Source organism: Saimiri boliviensis, chromosome 16, assembly GCF_048565385.1.
Source record: "Saimiri boliviensis isolate mSaiBol1 chromosome 16, mSaiBol1.pri, whole genome shotgun sequence".
Lineage (NCBI taxonomy): Eukaryota > Metazoa > Chordata > Mammalia > Primates > Cebidae > Saimiri > Saimiri boliviensis.
The window spans coordinates 41,959,114-41,984,654 of NC_133464.1; the positions used below are offsets into that span (position 1 = coordinate 41,959,114).

The 25,541-nt window shown below is 34.1% G+C and overlaps 1 protein-coding gene and 1 pseudogene across 1 annotated transcript in view; both read left to right on the forward strand.

The window, feature by feature from the left end:
* The window catches only part of KLHL1 (kelch like family member 1), a 402,761-nt gene that overhangs the window by 179,354 nt on the left and 197,866 nt on the right, over window positions 1-25,541 (forward strand). The window lies entirely within an intron of this gene.
* Window positions 7,070-25,541, forward strand: part of LOC120365748 (26S proteasome regulatory subunit 4 pseudogene) — a 30,856-nt pseudogene continuing 12,384 nt past the window's right edge.

Genomic DNA, 25,541 nt, shown 5'->3' on the forward strand with positions numbered 1-25,541 from the left:
TATTTTAAAATATTTATATTTTCTGATCAGGTAATAATCAGTTTTGCATAGAGCTAGACTACGTAAGATAAACACAGCTGTCAGGTTCAAAGCTGTATTCTTAATGCTTAGTATAGCACCTGTCTCATTTAGGCACATAATAATGATATCTGAAAGAAGGAATAGATGAATAAGTACTGTCACATATTAATAATTTTAAATACACAATTACATAGCATAATCTTAAATATGAATATTAGTAATTTATAGTAAAATATTTTCTCTTCATCTTACAATAATTTAAAATACTGTTTTTGTGCCTAATTTTATTTTTGCACCTCCTCATTAGAAAATTTAATAAGAAATAAATGCATACAAGATGCACCCATGATGTTTAAAATTTATTAACTTTTTTTCATTTATTTCAAAGCTTTTTAACAGGCGACATAATTTTCATTCTTATACGTGTACCTGCTTTTCAGTTAAAATAAGTGTCAGTGGATCTATTTTTTACTCAATATCTATGTTTAATATTTGTGTTTATTTCATATAAATTTATCTTTACATTTCACTGGAGCATCACCATGCTATTGAGGAATAAATATAAAACCTAGCGAGGCAACAAAGAGGTCACGTACTAAAGGAAGAAATAACACTAAGCCAAATGTGTCCTATTTTCTTATGATTGAAGATTATATAAAAGAATACATCATAATAGAAAATTGCTGGATAATAGTAAGTAGAAAAGGACAAAGTTTAAACAATGGGATTCAGAGACAGACCAGTATGCTTTGGGTTGGGGCCTTATTTCCAATAAGCACTCATGTTTTATGCAAGACAATGTTAATTTGGGCAATGTAATAGGGAAACTTTAGCTCAATTAGAATTGTGTGATCTACAATTAGTAAAATGGCTGATTTCTTAAAGATAATAAAGAGTAAACACTTTTCAGTGAAATAAACTTTTTCACCAATAGTAAATCTTAGTAGATTTATTTAAGACTGAATAAGTACTCGGGCTAGATATTATATTATTGGAACCATTTCTTAAAGATAATTTTCACATTAATTGAATCTAAAATTAAAATTACATGAAGAGGTTTTAAAATATATGGAAAGAGATGGAAATTAGTTTCTCTGCAGTTAAATTTGAAAAGAGAGTAAGTGAATTATCATTTTATAAAGCAGTGTTTCTAATTTGATGCCTGGTATATAGATAAGAATAAATGATAGTAACTAATTAAAGTGGTTATAGTAGATACCATGAAATGTAGATGATACTTTTACAAGTAAATATTATATATTGCAGTTGAACTAGAAGAAAATTGATGAAATTAAAATTAGGGCTTTTTATACATAGTCACTGATTAAGGCATATATGCATAAATTTACATACATAAATAGACACCTGTATCAGCATTAACTGAATATATTAATCAGAAAAAGGCTGTAGTTTTAAGCAGTAAATTCGATAATAGTCTTAATTTAAACCGTTTTAAAAATCCACCCTTTCCACAGATCATATATAATATACTTGCGTGATCATTATCTTATCCTACTTTCACATTTTAAGCTTTTATAAATTTGATACAGAACTAGAAAAAGTATGAATAAAATATGAACAACAATGGCATATTACTTTTATTAGTTAAGTTTTCTTTGTTGTATGCACAGGAAAATATCATTTGAGGATGCATTGATATACATTCATCCTCTTTGGAAGGAGATTGGCAAATTGTATTTTCTTAATTATTCAGAAAGACTGTGAGAGTATATGTCATCAAATATTGAAAACTTGAAAATCTCAACTCTTCTCAAGTACTCTAAAGCTTGGTTTAAGTAACCAATGTTGTGTTGTGCACTTGAAAAGCTTTTGGTGCTTTGTAATGGTTTGGTTGTCAGCAGATTGAAACATCACTTTGCACAGAATATTATTTTACTAGAACATTTAGAATAAAAAACGGTTTTGATGAACTCACTTGACTTCCATCGTAGTAAATGGATACTGTTTCTTTTTCCTTCACTTTTTTATGCCACAAAATGCTCTAAGGATTATTATTTTATTTTATCTCATGAAGGCATGATATGAGTGACTAAATTCCTTATAAAACTTGCTAATAAATATAAGCTAAACAACAGGATCTATACATTTCTCAGAGTGTATCCTTTGGCAGCCTAGGTAAAAAAGATTTAAAGCAATGATGCTACTGTTTCCAACCTTAAATAAAATAATTTTTTTCTGATGGCTTAACAGATGAAAAATTTACCAACTTCTTAAATCAGCTTGAGTGAACAGAAAAACACCAGCCAACCATCAATTCTTCATTCAATAGTATCCTTTAATGTCAAACAACATTATTAAAATACATTTATTTCATTGACCAAAGAACAAAATCCTGAGTATATAAGACAATCAAGAGCTGCCATTGTTTTATTTAGAAAAGGCAATGTAATGTATATCAGAGTTTGATCTGAAAGGTCCCTAATTCCATGCAAACAGTTTTTTGCTGCTATTGCTGTTTTAACCCAAAACTATGACTAATAATGAAATTACTTTACAAATAGCATAATATATTCTCAGCATTAAATATTGACATAAAATTTAATTAATAAAATATTAGAATTTATGTCATTCATTGACGTTCAATTTTAAAACAATTTCTGAGATGATAGAGCAGCACCAAAATTAAAAGAAAGAATGTTAAAAATCTTGGCACAAATAATCCAAGTAATTCCAACTAGGTATACATAGACTAAATTAAATAATCTGTCAAGTCCTTCATTAAACCATAGGCCAAAAATCTAGGTTGCCTTTTTTATTTGTTTATTAGTTTTGTCCTGTATATGTTTTTACCCTTTTGTTTTAATGTGGGCCACAAGTCTTATTTTTTACCTCTATTATTTCAAAATTTTTATTACCTTCCCAATTACTGAAGGCATTTGAAATTTCAATACTTACTTTGAATATAAAGCGAGATAAAGACAGCACAATTTTAATTCTTGAAGACTAGAAGACTCGACCTCTTAACAATGTTTTATACAACTTTGTGTCATTTAGTAGTTCACTTGACATGTTTATCATTAACTGTGAAGCCATGAAGTTTAAGATAATCAAAATGGTCCTTTGTGGTTGTTTGCAGCCTTATGATTCTCCAAATATCTTGTTAAATCTTAAATTTTAGAAAATGCAAAGGCATTTCTGGATAATGTTGGTAAGTGCCATCTTGTCATTAATTAATGAAATTGTTATCTTCCCACAAACAGAACATTATTTGAGCATAAGAGGTAATCAATAATAGTGAAGAATTAATAAATATTTTTCTGCTTTCAAATTTTTATCTTTTTAAATATATTGTGGAGATAAGATTTATGTACCATAAAATCCACCTATTAAAATTGTACAATTTAATGCCTTTTAGTATTTTCAGAGTTGTGCAACTATAAACACAATCAACTGTAGAACATTTCCATCACTTTGCAAAGATACCTCTACCTATTACTCTCCATTTACCTGTTTAGGCAATGAACAATCTAGTTTCATCTATATGAATGTTCAACTTACAGATCTTTAATAGAAGTGAAATCATACAATATGTGGTCTTTTGAAATTTGGCTTATTTCCCTTAGCATAATATATTCAAGACTCATTTATGTTCTACCATGTATCCGTAATTTATCTATTTTATTGTGAAATACTATTGCATTGTATAGCTATGCCTCAATTTATTTATCCATTCATCAGTTGATGGACATTTGAGTTGTTTACACTTTGGGACACTTACAGATAATACCGCTGTAACTTGAACAGGTTTGTAGCCCAAAGACCATGGCAAGTTAATATGCTGAGATACCTGGTTGCAGCAGAAAAAGAGGTTTAATCGTAGGGCTGATGTACTAGAAAATATGAGGATACCTCAAATCTGTCTCCCTGAAAAGTCTGGGGCTAGGATGTTTAAGTTCTTGAGTGGGCTAAAGTGTGGAGAATGTTAACTGGTGGGAAAGTGCAGGGTGAAGTTATGGGACAAGGTGATGAAGAAACTGCATTCTGTTGCTGATGATTTTCCTCTGTGAGGGTCTTCAAACTGGTTGGCATCAGCTTCCACTGGAAGTAAGGATCTGGAAAACATTTTAGGCAATTCTTAAAGAAAAGCCTAATGTTTCTAAAGTCTAAAAATTCTATCTCTAGGAACAATGGGGTACCAATGGTTAGTATGTAGTGCTGTGAGACTGACTTTCTATGAAACCACAAGGATGTGGCCCAAACTACAGCCTGATTAATGCTTAATTATAACTGTATTTCTCTCCAGTATTCTAGCTAATGCTGTGAGCATAGTTTCACCACTGTGAACATTCATATACAAGTTATTGTGTGAACATAATATTTTCATTTTGGGGAGTGTATGTGCCTAGAAGTGATATGGTTATATAGTAACTCCATGTTTAACATTCTAAGGAACTACTAGCCTGTTTTTCAACCTAGCTGGACATTTCATAATCCCTTCAACAGTATATGAAGAACTATATGCTTGCCAATAATTCTTATTAATTTCTAATTGATTATAGCTATCCTAGTATATGTAAAATGGTATTTTGTGGTCTTTGCGTTTTCCCTATGCCTAATAAAACTTAGCATTTTTTGTGAATTTATTAGACATTTGTATATCCTATTTGGATAAATGTCTGTTTACAACTTTTGACCATTTTTAATTGAGTTTTAAAAAATTATTTAGTTGTAAAAGTTATTTAAATATTCTAGATATAAATCCCTTAACAACTATGTGATTTGCAAACCCTTTAGATTTTGTAAGTCATCTTCTCACTTTCCTGAGAAAGTGTTCTCTCAATGAGAACAAAGTTTTAATTTCAGTGTTGTCAGATTTATTTATTTTTCTTTTATTGCTTGAGCTTTTGGTGTTACAGTTACGGAGACTTTAACCAATCCAAGATCAGCAAGATTCTCACATATGTTGTCTTTTGTGACTTTTGCTCTTATATTTAGTTATTTGATTCATACTGAGTTAATTTTTATATGGTGTGAAGTAAAGGTCTAACTTTATCATTTTGCATGTCTGTATCTGGGTATTCCAGCCACACATGTTGAAAATAATATTTTTCTCTATAGAACTTTCACCAAGATCAGTTGACTATAAATATGAGGTTTTATTTCTGAACTCTCAATTCTTTTTCATGGATTAATATGTGTGTCTTTATGCCAGTACTACACTCTCTTGATTTACTGTAATCAAATTGGTAAAAACTTTGAAATTGGAAAGTATGAATTCTCTGCATTCTTATTCTAATATTTTGACTATTTTTGATCCCCTATATTTTCATATGAAAATGGTATTATCTTGGCAATTTCTGCAAATAACTCAGCTGGGATTTTGACAGGCATTACATTTAATCTCCAGATAATGTAGAGAGTGTTGCTATCTTAAAAATGTTAAGTTTTCTGATCCATGGACATAAGATGTTTTATAAGGGAATCGAGGTTCTTATTTTATAGATGCTCAGGTGCTTTTTTGGTATACTAATGTAATTATATTATACTAACTTAAGCTATTAGCATACTTACAAATAGCCTTTCCATAATGTTTAGTTTTTTAAAAAATCATTATATTTAATATATGCTTTTTAAACAACTTGAGCTATATACTAATCCTTGAATTTCCCAACATTTGCACTTCCGACTGGTTAGGTGTGGGCAATATGCCACCCGACTGTGCAGACAATCCACATCACAGAAAACACATGTTGCAGGATATTCGAGAGCATCTCCCCCAAATCAAAACAAGAGCTGTGATGATTAAAGTTACTTTCATAATAAAAAACTAGAAATGTTTATTGAGATAATATATACAACTTTCAGAATATTGTGCAAGTTTCAAAGAGAATGAACTTGCTCTATAGACTGACTTGTAAGGAGGTCCCACATAATTAGTGAATGCATATTTATTGTATTTGACTATTGTTGATATCCTCCTGTATGAAGGGAAAAAGTAGCTGGTGGACTTATAAACACTGGGAATGCAATTTCAAGATGTTAAAACAGGACTCTATTGCAAAGTAAAAACTGTAACTCACACAGTATATGAGCTGAATAATTTATCTCATATTTATCTCACAAATGAGAGTAACAAGAGGATGGTAATATAAGTTTAAGGAGAGCAAAGTCACTACAAAAAAATAATGTTGAAATAAACTTTTAAAGTTAAAAGTTAATGTCTTATTAGGCAATAGAACTTTAAACATTAGAGTATATTTTTTCCAGAGGGCAAAAATCATTTACAACTATCCATCTTCTGCAATTTAATATGTAATTTCAGAAAGCATAGGCCCTAATTAATAGATAAGGTAAATCATACAAAGTTATATTCTTCTAGTAGATTAGATAATTCTTCAATAATAACTGTCAGTGTTCACGTGATGTTAGTGATACTGATATCCATGTGTCTATTTGTAAGTGCTGCATAATATTTCTGAACAATACAAAGAGCAGCAAGAAAAAGCAAAGAATTACAATTTCTTCATGATTGCCCTAAAATATTATTAATAATTATAGTAATATATTACTCTATGTCAGACTATAAGTCTTTTATATATATCATAATAACTGTTTTCATCCTAATAGTGTTATAAATAGCATCTTTACAGCTAAAAAAATTGAAGCAAAGAAAAGGTCATTAGCTCACCCAACTGCCCTCAGTGAGTGTTGGAGCAAGACTTCAAATTATGTAAACTAGACCGAAAAATCTGAAATTTTAATGATAGTATTGTTACAGGATCCTTGGGGTGTTCCTTCACCAGCTGGAAACTTATGTGGTCAGTGGCACCTTTGCCTGAGTTTTGCTCGAACCTGTTGGGCCCACTTAGCCCAGCAGGCTACTCCCAGCTTGCACTACCAGCCTGAATCCGTGCCTGTCAAGAGAGAGCAGAATGGCAAGGTGTGTTTGAGCAAGGGAGGATGGGGTCTGGCCACTGTGCACAGCCAGGCATGCTGGCTGCAGCAGGGTGGGCAGCTGTAGGTGCTGGCACAGGCACCAGTTCCCAATGAGCCTGTGGCTGGACCAGGTGTTCCACAAGCAGCTTCCATGGCTGGCACTGGGGAACATGGTGGTACCTGGAAGCTAGGAAATGACAGGAATCACAGAGCCTCAGGGAGGGTGTCACAGTCCAGGCTCAGGGAGCTCCTAGGTCTGGGCTTCCTGAAGGGCCGTTGCTCTTCCATCCTTCTTGTTGTCCGCAACATGGTGAGCAAGCAGCATGTTTCAGCCCTGTTTGTGTTACAGCTCTTACAGCCTCGCCATTTGGTGGATCCTGAGTTCTTGTCCCATGCCTGGAAAGGAGGTATGGGGACAAATGAAGGGAGAGCAAGGCAGAGGCGCTTTATTGAGTGATAGAACAGCTCAGTGTAGCTTGCAGTGGGTAGCTACACTCCGCAGCCAGGGTGTGCCAATGAGTGTTCAGCTTTCAGCAGAGAGGAGACCCTGGAGTGAACAGTTCCTCTCTGCAGCTGGTCTTTGGAATGTCTCTCTGAGTCTGGCTGAGTCTGTGGTTTTTATGGGCTTGAGAGGGAAGAAGTGCATGCTGATTACTTCCTGGGCAACCATGGCCAGGCCTGGAGAAAGCACCATAACTTTCAATTCTGTTCAATCAACACAGCCCTCAGGCTTCGGTACATCCCTGGCTTGAAGGTGGGACTTCAGCGGGGACCTACTCATTTCCACACAGGACCCTGTCTGCCTCCTGCCATCATCCATGGTTCCTAGGTTGTTTGTGCTGAGGAGCACCTTCAAGCCGGCACCAAGCTCCCACCTCAGCCTCCCTGCCATGCTTATTGGTGCCCAAGGTCTGGAGGGGGCTGAGGCAGCAGAGTTGGTATGTTAGCAGTGCCCCAACTATGTGCACACCTGGATGAATTGCAACACTGCCCCAGCTTAGCCTTAACTTTGTTCTGAGATTAGAGCAGGTGCTAGGAGTAGGGAGAGGCCAGGCAGCAGGAACAGACACTTCCAAGCCTGTGGGGGCAAGCTGGAGATTCCCAGGCTCCCAAGAGTGCAGAGATACCCAGGCCCACAGTCACAGCTTGAGTGGCTGTAGCTGTGCCTGGGAAGTGCAAACTCCTGCCCTGCCAACTGAGAAGGTGGCAGGGCTTCTGTCTTTTCCAGGCTCCTGCCAGCTCCATGGTGCTTATAGCCCTGGTTGCACGGCTTCCACTGCAGATGGCATCATCACAGCAGTTGGGCCACCACTGCCATTAGTACTACATTGTCTCTCACTAACTCTTATATTGTAATTTTCCCAACTATTTTATTGTTATAAGTGTGTCTTCCTTCCCAGAAGCACCTATTAAAATCACCTCAAAGATAATATAGTAGTAATCATTTTTATTCAAAATGGCACTTTAAAATAACATGTATAAATAAAAGCATCTTAAGAATGTAATGTTTTGATTGATCTGTAGTAGACACTCTTTAATATTGTGTGGTTTCTCTGCAATTGCAACAAGACAGAAACCTTAGTACCTGCCCTCCAAGCCAGATTACCACCTCTAAGCAACTCCAACGGAGACATACTTGAACCCCCATTACAGCATAGAGTCACCCTCCAAGCTACAAAAGTACTTCTGGCAAAGTGGGCCAGTGACTCCAGTTTAAATATTTAATTTTGCTTTTCTGTTCCAGTTTTTATCAGTGTTCAACACTAATGAACTACGTCTACTTGAGAGCTCTTCTGACCTTGAATTTGGGGACAGTCTTTACTACTGTTCTTTCTGTTTTACCATTTACTGAACCTGACTCCTTCCCATATTATCTGGATTAACCTGTTAAGTGTCTCATTCTGGGGAGGGTAAGGAAGAGGGGAGAACAGAGAGGGTTGCATTTGCTTCCATCATCTGTCTCTTCCTACCTAATTCTTTAAATAATTCATTATGTAATATTGAAATTCATTTGCAATGCTTTCAAATATTTCATCTTTATGTTTTATTTATTCACTTTTGAATATTTTATATAATATTTGAAATTGAGAGTATATATAAATGTGATAAGGAATAAAACTCAAGTAACTTTCTATGAAAATACTACCCAACTAAGAAATATGACTTCTTAACTACAGTTCTACCTGCACATGCCTTGGAATCCTCTCTGCTTCTTTCTCAATAGTAAAACTATCCTTTGAGAATCGTGAGAATTTTGTGTTTGCAGTACATTTGTTGTTCTTTGTAATGTATTTACCAAATATGTCTGTATCCCTAAAAATATATTTAATTTTGCTTTTTATTGAGCTACACACAAGCTGCTTTAAATGACATATTTTACAGTGAAAATAAAACAGCATTTTATTATTTACTTTTCTTAAATTGGGAGGTTGCTTTCCTTAAATCCAAATCTAGTTAAATCTATGTCCAACTTAACGTCTTTAGCAGTTCCTATAAAACATAATAAGTACAAGCTATTAGCAAACAGTCTTTTTATAACCTGGCACCTACTTTTCCCATTATGTGATACCCAGAACCCTGCTTTTTCCCTGTAATACCTGCTATTTTACTATACCAGATACTCGTTGTTCTTACCATTTCATACTTTTTCATTTTTGTGTCCTTGTATATTATTCTTCCTCTACCAAATATGCCTTGTATTTTCCTCCTCTGTACCCTTGAAATTTTAATTTAATTTTCAACTTTGAAATATCACTTCCTAGGCCAGTGTGATGGTTCATACAAGTAATCCAAGCACATTGGGAGGCCAAGGCAGAAGAATCCCTTGAGACCAGCTTGGGTAAATCTGTGCAGAATGTACTACATCTTATGTATGTTATTTATTCTATTTATTCCTAATTTTCATTAGACACCTTTTTTTTTAAAGCTAGTGGCTCTTGATCCACCTCAACAAAAATTTGAAAAACTATTGTTTTGATTGACTGTTGAACAAATGAATGAATATTAGAGTGAGGGCATGTAAAAGAGAAACGGAGGAATAAAATTCCCCCACAATATTTAGAATAGGTGATAACAGGAAGAGAGTTAGGATTTGAAGGCTTGTTTTCACATGGAGTTAGTATGGCCAAGTTTTATTAAATAGGGGAGCAGAACTGTGAAGAGAGTCTCATTGTATGGATTTGGGACATTATAAATCACTTCAGAAATAATTATTAAGTCTGCATTAATTAGACTAAGCATCTCTTCTTCCGTATACGACAATAGTTATGTAGCAAATGCTCATTTGAAACACCTGAACCACTGCTGTGCAAGACTGAGATCAGCTGGATAGAATCCCATTATGGCACTCACAGTGGAGGACAGGGATTTTGTCTGCATTAATAGATTTTCTACAAGAGACATTCATTATAAATAATGTTGCAGACAGTAGAAGTGACTTGACCTGCTGTATAACCTTATCTTAACAGATTCCAGCAAGAAGTTTATAATGTTTCTTTTTGTCAAATAGGTTTTTCATTCATTCTAAAGAAAATGCTATTATAATTGCAACACTGTTTAATGCTCTACTTGACAAATTTTATTCTGGAAAAAATAGTTGTCCTTCGCGATTTGGTCATCAAGATCATTTACATTTTAACATTCAGAAGGCTCTTCATTTTATCTGCCAAGTTGGTGCTAAAACACCATAAGTTGGTTAATTGTTATTGGTTAATAGACTTTATAGAAATGCTAAAACAGGATAGAAGTTAGCATTGACTGCTTATGTATGTGTTTATTTAATATCCCTGTTTATTTCATGTGCAATCTTTGAGTGCATACAGAAAAGAATTAATGTTTAGAGGTGTTTTTTTGTCTGAGATAATATGCAAACACATATTTTTGCTGAACTTTTTCTATTTTTCTTACGAACAATTGTGAATGGAAAATTTCAATAAACAATAATATTTTTCATTGATTTTTACTTTTTGTTCTGTGACATTTTAAGTATGAAAAGGTATAACCACATAAATATTTCAAGGCTGCCATAAATTTATATAAAGTTCAGTGCTTTCTAAGGACATGCCAAAACAAACATAAATATCAAAAAAGCTCAATTATACATTGTTACATTGCTCCTCAGTATAGTTTTCTTAATTAATTCAATCCAAGGATAAATTTTACATTATTTTACTCACCTTTTCTGATATGTGTTAAGTAACTTTGCCAAATTCTTCATGGTGGCATTTAATTTCAGAATATCATTTTTTATACCATTTTATTGACTATGACCTAAATATTTATTAAAATAACACTGTGAGCCACAAATGGATTAATATTTCAGATCTTTTAACATTCATTTTCTTACCTATTTTTGTTTTAAAATGATACAGTGTGATGATAGTGATCATATACCGTTTTCCAAAATTTGGAAACTAACTATCTCACATATATTTTAGTGAATCAGCATTCTGGGAAACATTGTGAGCTGTTTCCAGAACTCTTTTTTAAAAACTCTCCCAAATGAATAGAAAGAACCAAAAACAAAGCAAATTTTATCTATATTTGAGTCAGAGAATTATAATAATGCAATATTGTAAATTGTTTTCTGAAGAAAAAACAGCTGCCCAATCTAATAAAATTAGACCAAATGAAAAAGACAAGTAATAATTTGGCATACTTGTTCTTTAACTTACATCTTGATACAAGCAGGTGAGTTATGTAAAGTAGCTTCTAACGTGGAGACATCAAAGGGCATGGCTGGGCCATAAGAGAAATGAGTGTACTCCATTTATTCTCCATCAGCCTAATAGGAATAATAGAATAGTCAGAACAGAAATAAACATATGTGACCTTTTTAATTTCTTTTTTTACTTTTTGTCAGAAATTATAACCTAAACCTAAATATGAGACAGGGCCAAGTATAGAACAGAAAGCCAAATATCTGAGTAGCTTGTTTTAGGTGGGCCCTGAAGATTGCTTCAGGCTGTTGTGACGTGCTTCTCCAGAAACGGAACAAAGTTGAAATCTCATTACCCCATCCTTAACTTCCTATTAGACCTCTGGACAGAACTGGCCATGCTAGTTCTATTAGGGACTCCATTTACTTGGAGAGAAAAATTGGCTGCATTAATGTACCCAAAGTGCATTTTCCTACCACCTGTTTCATTTCTCTTTTCCAAGCAAGCATTTCTGAGCTGAACAGCAACAACAAAACATACATCAGCAATAGCTAAGCATCCAGTTTAAATTCTATAGAATTCAAACAATGTCATCTAAAAAATGGATCCAGTTAAGAAAAATTTATGTCTGTCCTGATACATATCAGTCCCACATGCAAAATCCCTATCTTCAGAATAATGATAATGATAATAATAAACTTTAATAACAAGCACAGAATACTATAAATAAAAGGAGGAATTGAATATTGCATAAGAAAACACAGATGCTTTGAAAGAATATTCTACTTAGTGTAGAAGAGATAATATTGTTTCTGTCTTTCTTTTCATTAAGTATAATATTAAAGAGTAGAAAAGTCAACTCTCAGATTGTTACTACTCCTCAGGCAAAATGCCAAATTAGATCATTATGGTGTTAGACAAGGTAGATCATTCCCTTAGTATAGTGAATAATTTAAAAGACTCAGATTAAACTTCATCTTTCAGGTACATATAACCAGGACATAAAATCTCTTTCTAAAAATTTGCAGAAATACAAAATATTGGTCACAATTATGAAGAGTTTCATATGTTTAATTACAGATTATGTGAGAAGTTGCGTAAGGCTAAGAATCGAGAAAATTGGGAGGTGATGATCAGTAAAGATGCTGTAATTGACAATTATGCAACTTGTGTTTTATAAAGATGACAGAGAGGAGAATGTAATTAATTAGCCAGAAAAAGGACACACTAAAAAACAGAGTAATTGTTGTAGGCCATTGTGGTAATCTCACAAAATGTTTACATTCAGACTTTTAGGCAGAACAAGGATTTGAAAAATTTTACAGGAGTGAAAAGTAACACTTGAAAACTGGAAACTAAATTCAATCTGACCTTTATATTTTCTTGTTAAGGAAGACTCTAATTATATTAGGTTTGTGGTTTGATGAAACATGTCCAATTATTGAAAACATCTACAATTAGCTGCCATTAACTAAGTGTATAAGAGATCCATTTAGGAAGTGCTAGCAAGGGACATGAAGTAAAAAAAAGCATTTACCTTTTTTTTCTATGTGCAGAATTCGATTTCATGGCAATAAACAGTGTTGGCCAGGGAAAAAATAAACAGTGTTATAAAAGTTTATGAGATATTAAATGAAATATGAGTACTATTTTGGGAGAATATATGTAAAGTCTTTAATAAAGAAGATCATTCTTTGTAACAGACACAAGGTTTACAAATCACTTATAAGGATAAATCAAGTAAAAATATGGCAATAGTATAGAACAGAAAACCAAATATCTGAGTAGCTTAAGTAGATGGGCTCTGAAGATTGCTTAAAAACTAAAGATGCTACAGTACTAAAATTTTCTTCTATTTCAAAATGAATAAAATTTACAAAACTATTAAAGTTTAATTATTTTAACAGTAATTAACTTCAGATGAACAACATTTATTTCAGAAAATCAATCATTAAACCACAAAGCAATTCTGCTTTTGTCTTATTAAGTGATCAAAAATGAATAAATAAATAAATGGTAAAGTGAAATACCACATTTGTTATTGAAATAATATTATTAGAATATAAATTCTGTAAGTAATTTGGCCTTATTGATCAAAACAGCAAGTGTGGGGTGGCTTACAACATATCAATATCAATTTTAGGTATCAGTGATCTCAATACATGTATGAATACAGATATGTAGACAGTAAAGTATCCTTCAACAATTCTAGTATAGTGAATAATTGAAAAGACAAAGCTATCTGTAAGCTTCACATGTGAATAAAAAACAGTTTTTTTGGTTATCACAATGAATGTAATTGAGAATTTACTGACTTCAAAAGATATATGACATGTTATGTGATGCCCAAAGTCGAAAACCAAACCAAAAAAAAAAAAAAAAAAGACTTGTAAAAACCTATACATAGCAGAATGTATTTAATTATCAAAGTGGTTTATGTTTGTATATGAATGTTTGCGTACACTTGTATGTGTTTATATGTTTATGTGTTTGTGTGAGTTGTAATTTTTGAGAACTTCCTTGTTTGCTGGCACAAGAAAATACAATGGAAATTCCTTGCCAGAGAAATGAAATCAACCATTCCTCCAAGGGTTTTTTGTTCCTCTTACTGAGTATAGGTATTTAGAAGCCAACATCTGATTACTTAATGTGCTTATTGGGACTGGAGTATTCTTAATTCTAGCCCACTTTTATAAGCAGTTTAAAAAACATTTACAATCATTATTTCATAAAGATACACCATTATGAATGTAATATGGAGTATCTTTTGTACATATTTAAAAATTCTCTCTTACTGGTTCCTGTACAGTTTTGTGAATTGGTTGATTTAGTTTCAATTTTTAGGAATCCCTCTTGGTTTTAAGCATTTCACTTTATTTATTTAAAATATAAATATTTATATTATTTAATTGGGAAAATGGCATGGAAGAATATTCAGATAATTCTACTTCTCATAAAAATTTTCCACTTGCTACAATTTACTTTTTTATTACTTTATCTGTCTTCCATTTTCCCCCACAAATCTGTGTGTATATAAATATATACATATGTATATAGAAAATACACTTACATGTATACATGTGCAACAATACATATTTACTTGCATACACACATACATGTATATATCCATGTTTCTATTTCATTTTTTTTTTTTTTTTTTTTGAGACGGAGTTTCGCTCTTGTTACCCAGGCTGGAGTGCAATGGCGTGATCTCGGCTCACCGCAACCTCCGCCTCCTGGGTTCAGGCAATTCTCCTGCCTCAGCCTCCTGAGTAGCTCGGATTACAGGCATGTGCCACCATGCCCAGCTACTTTTTTGTATTTTTAGTAGAGACGGGGTTTCACCATATTGACCAGGATGGTCTCGATCTCTTGACCTCGTGATCCACCCGCCTCGGCCTCCCAAAGTGCTGGGATTACAGGCTTGAGCCACCGCGCCTGGCCTTCTATTTCATATTTTTTATTGTACTTTACCCTAAAATAGCCTACGTACTCACTGTTCTGCATCTTCTTCTTTTTGCTTGCCCTGTATTGTGTATATGGCTTCTAAAAATGCCAATATTCTAATATGATTTTTTTTGTTTTTTAATATTCTGTTATCAAAAATAAAATTTTAACAAGTATATTATTCATGTTCCACATAATTCTGTCATAAATATATTCATTTACTATGTGTTATACCATTTTTGCAATCCAATGAGCAGTACCATGAGTGTCTACTTCAGAGACTTTAAAAAATGTTTGGATTTATGACATTTGGAGAGCTAAAATGTGATATGTTAATGTTGTTCACATGTCTATTTCTCTTGTATTAATGAGGCTTACTCTTAAGGTTAGTACCAGTTACACTTAATTTTAATGTAGAAAATTTGTTTACATCTTTTCCCTATTTTGCTGCCAGCTTGTTAGATTTTAAATTAAGAATTTCTATCCTAAATGATTAAGCCATGCTTACCTAAATTCTAGGAAAGAATCGTATATTGTTTTCATATATATTCTTTTATATTCTTTATATATGACAATTTTCAGATATATATTCTCTATATATGACAGTTCTGAGTGAGTTAAAGTGCTATTCAGTAAACAAAATAATCTAAAGCACATGAGGACAGTGCAGATTGGCTGAATTGATTCTGTTTGATAACTACAGGTATTACGTTGCATTATCTATTAAAGCAACATTTTTAGTGGTTAGCTAAAATTAATAAATAATGATCACTTGGCTTTTAAATGCTGCACATTCTTCTGTCAAATTATTTTCTTAAAGCTTGTTGTATTTTGTTGCCTTAGTAGAAAATCCTCTGGATTATTTCTTGTGAATCAATAGAAAGCCACTGAGGAAACAGAAAATGAGAATGGTTTTTATGTGTCTATTCCATGGAGAAAAATGGATCCATGGAAATCATTAAACAAACATATAATAATGATGATTATGTTAAGTTATACACTATAATTTAGCAATTTTATTGTTGAATAAAACTCCAGTAGAAATGTATAATGTGAATGTTTATGTTCTGTGTATTATTGGTCAAGGTTCTTTAGAGATACAGAACTAATAGGATAGATGTAGATATAAAGAGGAGTTTATTGAGGAGTATTGACTCACAGGATCACAAGTTAAGTCCCACAGTAGTCCCTCTGCAAGCTGAGGAGCAAGGAAGCCAGTCCGAGTCCCAAAGCTGAAGAACTTGGTGTCCCATGTGGGAGGATAGGAAGCATCCAGCATGTGGGAAAGATGTAGGCCAGAAGACTTGACTTAGCCAGTCTAGTCTTTCCACGTTCTTCTGCCTGCTTTTATTCTGGCCTTGATGGCAGCTGATTAAATTATACCCACCCATATTGAGGGTGAGTCTGCCTTTTGCAGTCCACTGACTTGAATGTTAATCTTCTTTGGCAACACCCTCACAGGCACAGCCAGAAACAATACGTTGCATCCTTCAATCTCATCATGTTAACACTCAGTATTAACTATTACTCTCTGGAGTAAGTGAATTTGTGTGTGTAGCCACTTACACATTGACTTACACCTAAAAAAATAGAAACTACAATATTGTAGTTTTATAATTCAGTTTAATTGACCAAGCAATCCATTCCTTCCTAGTGTCAAATGTGTTGTCTGTTAAAATTTTGCACATATAAGCTTTTGCACCTTTTCCCTGAGAATCACATTTTCTAGAACATATGAAAAGTAATCATTTCATGTACAAAATGATACATAGCTCTGTTTAAGTCATTGAAATAACAAAACAAAGGAAGCAGTAGATTCAGGCAGCATCTTTCACTTGTCTCCCCATCATGTACACCTCAGGCCTGCTTAAGAGCCTAAAACCCTGCCCCGTGCCCCCCCTCCCTTGCTGAGCAGGGAGCAGTGGCTATGGTGGTGCAGTGTGCACTGGTAGTGCAGGTGCTGGTGGACGTTGGGGATGCCGGCAAACTTGGATAGTAGTCTCCAAAGGGTTTTGGATGTAGTTCCTTTCCTCCTGGGAAGCCAAACTTGGGCTTGTTGGAGAAGTGCTGTGGCTTTCTTGCCCTAAGCTCTGGTAGATAAAGTGACTTGAAGTCAAGTTTGAGAGGGGAGCATAGGGGCAGTGAGTTGACTGTATGAAAAACATGAAGGTCTTAATCTGTACAAGACCTCTGATAAAGTATGAGCAATGTGAGGGTGAAACGCACAGCTGAGTGGAGAAGCACCTGGGACTCCAGTTTGTGGAGTGCATTATCCCCACAGGGGACTAACTGGTGATGTCAGGAGACTTTCTTGTTGATGAGAAAAAGTATCATTTGAAGTCAAAAGGAGACCCCCACACCGGGAGCAAGTGTTGCTCACAATGCTGCCTCAACCAACACCTGACCTGGTCCTCCCTGGGGTGACCACTGAGGAGAGATCACACACAGTAAGCAGGTCGTCTCCCAGCAGGACCCAAGCAGTGTGGGGCCTCCTCAGGAGCCAGCCAAGGGATGATGGCAGCAAATAATAGCTGAAAAAAGAAAAGGCCAGATGACAGAAAATCCCAGCAGAGTTGAGGGAAGCGGCAGCGTCCAGCATTGACTTGGCTTAATGGAGCTGGGCGACACTGTAACAGCTGTGCTCTTACACACTCAGCCACCTGCTACCTCCTGATACAGTTGCACCTGGAGATGACTGGCATGGAGGTACTATGGGGAAATCTGTCAGGCATCTTTTAATTAAAAATATTTTTATTTAAAAAAAGCTGAAAAGATAGGATTCAGTGCCACATTCCTTACTCATAGAAAAGTTGTGAAGGAGTTCATGAATAACTTTAAAGTTAATAAGAAGTAGCAAAATAGTAAAACCCTGTCTCTACTAAAAATACAAAAATTAGCTGGGTGTGGTGGCACATGCCTGTAGTCCCAGTTACTCCAGAGGCTGAGGCAGAAGAATTGCTTGAACCCAGGAGGTGGAAGTTGTGGTGAGCCAAGATCATGCCATTGCACTCCAGCCTGGGCAACAGAGAGAGAGACCCCATCTAAAAAAGAAAGAAAGAAATAGCAAAATAGCATCTCAAAAAGAAATGGCATGAGCTGTTAGCAAAATTCCTGAACCAAAAGTAGCGAGGCATTCCTTGAAAACTGGCAAAAGCCCAGCTAAAAGTTGTTTCATGTAACTGAAAATAGAATGGGTGACTTTAACTTTAGGTATGGCCTAATGTTTTATTCCATTAGAGACTAAGTTTTCTCTCCTTCATACACGCACTTTATGAGTTAACTACAACCCCAAATTCAGTATGGCTCATATTATCATTACATCAATTTCCTAGAAAAGCAAATCTACCTCCACAATAGTCCTCTAGTATTCATAGAACTATACAGATTGGTCCACATTGGCCTTGTTTAGGACACATTCATTCCTCAACCGACCACTGTGGCCAGACATATAAAATAGACTGGGTTTATTCTATGCACTCTTCTGGAGCCAGAGGTAGTGTCAGCTTTCTTAGAGGCATGTTGCCTTAGAATAGAATGAATATGGTTCCCCAAAGTAAAAATTAATTTGTTTGTTTTCTTAAAAAAGAGAGCCAACTCTATAATTTCAACTTTCTTTATACAAAATGATATTTAAGTTTTATTTCACTGAAAATGATGTAAAAATGCAGTTGCCACTATATGTACCCACTCTAGACATTTAATTTGTAATTGAATAAGACAATGTGCAGAGTGTGGATTGGGTTTTGGCGGCTATGTGGTATTCACATGATAGAGAAGTATCTTTAGCTTTTCACAAACATTTCTTGCTGAAAAAAGTCATTATTCATTTGTTTAATAGATAGTCTTGACTAGTTACAATAGATAGGAAAAAGTGTTATCAGATGGATTACTACTTCTGAAATCCATTCATAATTATGCAGGAAAAATCTGTCACACAGATCAAGAGTGTTTAATTCTCAGTGTCAAAACTATGCTATTTTATTTGCACAGAATGGTTGATTTCTGGTATTTCTTTTCATAAAATGATTGCTTCCTGATACATTGTTGAAAGAAGTTATGAAAATTATGATTGAATAATGGCTATTGAGTTTGTCATTGCAAGGAGTAGTGGAAAGAAAGAATGCCATCAAATACAATAAGATTTTTCTGATACTACTAGTAATGTAGTAATGTAGTAATGTTTTTCTGAGATTATTGATCAGAAGTCCATTATATCAGAAGAGAGAACTGTACTCGTACTCGGTTTATTAGTGGAAGTGAACTACGTTATGTCAGTAGATTTCAAGCAGAGGTTGGATGAAACAAAGAGAAAGAAACTATCAACTGTTTCCATTCTATTGGCATGGCTTTGAGTAAAGACTACAGCTAAGGAAAGAAGACTACATATTATATATACGAATGATCACCAGTTATAAGGCTGTCTTCTCTCATGGTTCTGAGGCTCCATTTCCAAAGAGGAATTTTACGTCTTTATCTTAACAAGATGAGACTCTTCATTCTAACTGTTTTCTAAAATCAGTTAGGGAAGTTCAGCCAAATAGAACAGAGATCTGGTTTACACTTGTGCTTATATGCCAGATTGTCCCAGTTTTGGGGACCACCCCTCATGTTACTTGAATTAGCTGTTTTACATAATGTGGGCAGTAATTAGGAATGAAGACTGATTGTTTTCTAGCCAACTCTACCTTGAAAGAATGTCACAAGTAAATTTGGGAGACTTTGTAGAAATGACCAAGAAAGCGATTACAATAGAAAAAAACTGGGTTTCAAATCAATGAAATATAACATATTTCATTTAGTGGCTCAACTATATTCTTTATACCACAAACAAGGTATTTCCACACTGATGTGGTAAGAAGCAACATAAATGAGTCTTTAGTGCACAGAAGATTCAGGACTAGGAAATAGTAGGACTGATTTTCTTAGCATTATTTGAGTTACTATTAGAGCTTTGGGCAGCTTTGTTTTCTTGATAGTATTCCTATACCTAGCTGCAGCCAAGAAGATTCGAGCCTACTCAAGTGAATACTGAATATTTGTGAAGGGAATCCATTAACATAACCCTTAATAGCTTGCTTACATGGAGCTACTCAGCAATATATTTGGTATCTGAAGAATGTAAACTAACCTCTTCAGAGCCAGAGGGTCAAAATTTTTGATACAATCTAAAAATACAATTCTTTGATTGAAAAAATGTGAGTTTGATGCTTTTTCAACACTGGATTTTCTCCCAACATTGAGAAATTATATTTAACTAGAAATACTAAAAATAATATTCAAATAGCATAATTTAAAAGAAAAGTATATTAAAATCCATTGTTATCTATTATAAAAATCGTGAATAATTTTGAAATGGAAAATGAAAAAATGAGAATTAAAGAGAAGGAGGGACACGGAAGAGAGAGAGACAGAAAGACAGACTGAATACTAACAATTGTAGGGAGTGCGAGCAGTTTTCTAGTACACTTTCTGTGTTCTCGGACTCTAATGATCTAACATCTTTGAACTCTTTTACACTCAAAGTAATTGCATTGCTGATAGTACTGTATATTATTCTTGGCTATAAAGGTGTAAATAAATTTTGTACAATGGAAGTAAAGTTTCCTTCAAAAGTCACTTTTTCATATACTAACAAATTCATTGCTCATTTCCTGATTGCTTATGTATACATCCTCGCTGGCCTCTCCTTCAACTAATTTTAACACCCTATCAGTTCCCTCATTAATTAGTTAAATGAACTATTTTACTTATGCTTATTTTATATTTGAGAGTTATGATTTTATCTTTTCAATGAAATTGGGCTTTAACATGTCTATCCAGTGAAAATATTTGGTTTTCCAGTATTTGAGTGTTTTATATGAATTTTGTGTCTGATAAAGCATTTATAATGGTCCTTAATGAGAGATTCTCCCATAATTTCACCATCTATGTTTAACAAAAAATCTAGAATATTGTTTGACCTTATCTTTTCTGTTTAATATTGTATCTTCATGGCTCTTGAATACCTGAAACATAGTAGGTAGTTTCTTAATAAATAATTTTGATTGCTATAGTTTGAATAAACAAACAATTGAAAACCCTGTTGCCTTTTCTAATAACATGCAACAGTAAACTCTGATTTACTAATACATCAAACAGTCAACAGTAAGACAAGAAAATGACTACTATAAATGACATAGACTTGATCTAGATGTAAACCATCCTACATAGAGTGGTGTCTATATTTGCAATGACTTCAACAACATAACACTTTTGACTGATATAAATTAATTATTTAATGCATTTTAAAGATTGTATTTTATTTTTATTTAAATGTTGTCATGAATCTTTGTATTTTCAATTTAGTATAAAATTATTTGTTTTGCACTGACCATTTACCAAGTGGTGTGCAAACACAAGAAATTCATGAAGCAGTCTAAGAAATTTTGGAGGCTTAGGGGAGTCTAGTACATATACTTTAAGAACTAGCCACACATGCATTCTTTTGCAGATGATGACAGCAAAGTTGAATATGACAATTTTTTTTCTACTGAAAAAGGTTTCAGGCGGTGAGATTTGCCAAACCTTTTAGAAACTACAAAGGAAAGGGTCCTTGACTCTGTGAGAGGAACTTAAGACTCCACAGATGACTGAATGCCTGACAGAGGCCTGGGGGAAAAAAAAAAAAAAAAAAAAAACAAGCAAAAACAGTACAAAGGTTATAACAACAAATTAATTAGTGATAATTTTGGGGTATAATGAATTGCTTTTACTTGATTTTCTATTCATCTTTCATAAATTTGAGATATACAATTTTGTGTGCTATCTTCACATAGTTGTATCTTAAACTATAGGGTCTTTTATTCCATTAAAATAATCTAAAAATTATTTTCCAGACCCCAAAACTCATGGAATGAATTAGAAGAATTTTCTTGATCCAAATTATTACTATATGATAAATTACTGAAAAATTATTTAGAAGGTAATGAGAAAATATCTGAACTTTCGATATTTTTTGTAATTATACCCCAAAGAAAAACAACAAAAATCTGAATGTTTTGCTTTGGATTGTTCAATAAGATTTGATTTAGATTTAGTGGGCTTTCTTTTCTTTACTTTAAATATTTGCAGTTTGACCCTCTCTTGTGATTAAAAAAATTCTTTGGAATAGCATAATGTAAAATATTTCACACCTGGGTTATTTCTTCAGTCTAGAAACATTGTTTATATGGATGTAGATACATTTGGCATAAATCCTCTCTGTCTCTAGAAGTGTGCTTATTCTGCACAAGCTTTGCCATAAAGTAGAAGTAGTTAAGATTTCCTCTGGGCTAAAATATGACAAGTAAGCATCTAACTAACAAATATATTCCACTTTCTCTGTCTCTCTCTTTCTCTCTTGAACATCCACTGAATTATTCCCCTTTTGACATATAATTGTATTACATAATAGGCTACATGTATTTATTTTACTTAAATACTATATACAGTTATACTAACTATATGAGGTAAATAATTATATTTTTTCTTTAGATGAAGTCATATTTAAGAACTAAAATTTTTCTTTAAAACTGTAAGTACTTTTAAATTAGTAATATTTATTATACATAGTATATTAGTATTATAGAGTATTTAAAATATATATGGAAAAAATATAGCCTAAGAAAGGAAAAATACTCTTTTAACATTATAAAATGTTGAACTATAGGCTATAATAAACTCTGCATTACTGGATGAAGTCCAATGAAATACTGATAAAAAGGAATTTGTTTATTATCTTGCTCAGCCTTTGTTTATCAAAGGAAACAAAAATAATACAAACCAGCATTCCCTATAGCTTTGGAAATTGTTGTCTTTATAAGCTATTGCAATTCATAGGCATTGTTTTTGGTCAATAATTGTACAAGGTATAACATTTGAAAACATATGCAATCATTCACAAATTAAATATATATTTACTTTTGTCTATAATCTTGTATATTTTAATGAAAGTCTTTTTTACATTTTCCCTTCAAATTTTTTGCATAGTAAAGTTAGGCAGTAAATAAACTACATCACTGTCATCTTTCTGTGTTTATAGAATTTACTATTTAAATGTTAAATGAAGATGTAGAAAGAATAACTATTTCAGGAACTTTTTTTTATTAAATTTTCTCTCACCCCCTTTCTTTATCATATTCAAATATAAATTACACTAGTAAGTGAAACTTGACACTTTACTCTGCAGGTTCTCATCTTCCTGCCCCTTGGAAATTGTTTCTGTTTTTCCTTGCCTACTTTCTCTCTATCCCTCTCACTCACCCATTCCACACCAACCCACATGGTTCTGCCCTCTATTCTCTCTCTTAGAAATCTCTACTCTGTCCAGTCTATCATTGATGGGCATTTGGGTTGGTTCCAGGTCTTTGCTACTGTAAACAGTGCTGCAATGAACATTCGTATACCTGTGTCTTTATAGTAGAATAATGTATAATCCTTTGGATATATACCCACTAATGGGATTGCTGGGTCAAATGGGATTTCAATTTTTAGGTCATTGAAGAATCATCACACTGTCTTCCACAATGGTTGAACTAATTTACACTCCCACCAACAGTGTAAAAGTGTTCCTATTTCACCACACCCTCTCCAGCATCTGTTGTCTCCAGATTTTTTAATGATCGCCATTCTAACTGGTGTGAGATGGTATCTCAATGTAGTTTTGATTTGCATTTCTCTAATGACAGTGATGATGAGCATTTTTTCATATGTTTGTTGGCCTCCCGTATGTCTTCTTTTGTAAAGTGTCTCTTCATATCCTTCGCCCATTTTTGAATGGGCTTGTTTGGTTTTTTTCTTGTAGATCTGTTTTAGTTCTTTGTAAATTCTGGTATCAGCCCCTTGTCAGATGGGTAGACTGCAAAAAATTTTCCCATTCTGTTGGTTGCCGATTCACTCTAATGACTGTTTCTTTTGCCGTGCAGAAGCTGTGGAGTTTGATTAGGTCCCATTTGTCTATTTTGGGTTTTGTTGCCAATGCTTTTGGTGTTATGGTCATGAAGTCTGGAATATTATGCAGCCATCAAAAACAATGAGTTCATGTCCTTTGTAGGGATATGGATGAACCTGGAAACCATCATTCTCAGCAAACTGACACAAGAACAGAAAATCAAACACCGCATGTTCTCACTCATAGGCGGGTGTTGAACAATGAGAACACATGGACACGGGGAGGGGAGCACTACACACTGGGGTCCGTTGGGGGGAAATGGGGGAGGGATGGGGTGTGGGGAGGTGGGGAGAGATAGCATGAGGAAAAATGACAGATATAACTGAGGGGAAGAAAGACAGCAAATCACACTGCCATGTGTGTACCTATGCAACAATCTTGCATGTTCTTCACATGTACCCCAAAACCTAAAATGCAATAAAAAAAAAGAGAAAGAAATCTATACTCTGCTGGTACACCCATACCCTGGCTTCAACAATTATTACTATATCACAAGCTAAAATCTCACTCCTGAGTTCCAGAGCTCATTCCTCAATCTCAATTTCTATGTGTGACAACGACTGATATTTAATATGTTCTATTTAAAGTAACTATCTTGTCCAACAAATTTATCCCAACTTCTGAAATTTCCTATATTGGCTTCACTATCTATATGGTAACTTATGTTAATAAATTGGTGGCTGAAACAGATTCTCCCTTTTCTTCACTCACCATCCAAGTAGCTTCCATATATGAAAAATCTTATTCTGAAATGTCTTTAAAATGGCCTCTAATCTTCATGTTGCTCAATTTTAACCTATCCTGCCTCTTGCTAGGAGTCTTTTTTTTTTTTTTTTTTTTTTTTTTTTGAGACGGAGTTTTTGCTCTTGTTACCCAGGCTGGAGTGCAATGGCACGATCTCGGCTTACCGCAACCTCCGCCTCCTGGGTTCAGGCAATTCTCCTGCCTCAGCCTCCTGAGTAGCTGGGATTACAGGCACATGCCACCATGCCCAGCTAATTTTTTGTATTTTTAGTAGAGACGGGGTTTCACCATGTTGACCAGGATGGTCTCGATCTCTCGACCTTGTGATCCACCCGCCTCGGCCTCCCAAAGTGCTGGGATTACAGGCTTGAGCCACCGCGCCCGGCCGGAGTCTTCTTTTTACATAAACTTAAACATTGTCCTATTTAAAAACCTGAGAATTCTGTGAATTTGTTTCCCATTCTCTGTAATATCAAGATCCAATGCCTTACAAGTCCACCAAAACTCTCTTTAACAATGCTCTATAATGTTTAATCAGTGTGTTTCTACTTGTCCCCTTTTTCTCCTCTTCAGTTTTTCCCACAGAATAGTGTATGTATTACCGTATTGCAGTTAACTTACTTGCTACATTGTCTGTCTCTACCCATGACTTTCTGTGTCTAGCCAAGCATTTATGTAAGAGAAACAGCTAGTCATAATCTAAATTTTATATATAAACACAAACAGTATTAACAATGGTTAATATGTGAGCACAAATTATAATTTTTGAGAATTTCTCTAAGCACACAACTATCATGTAAATAGAG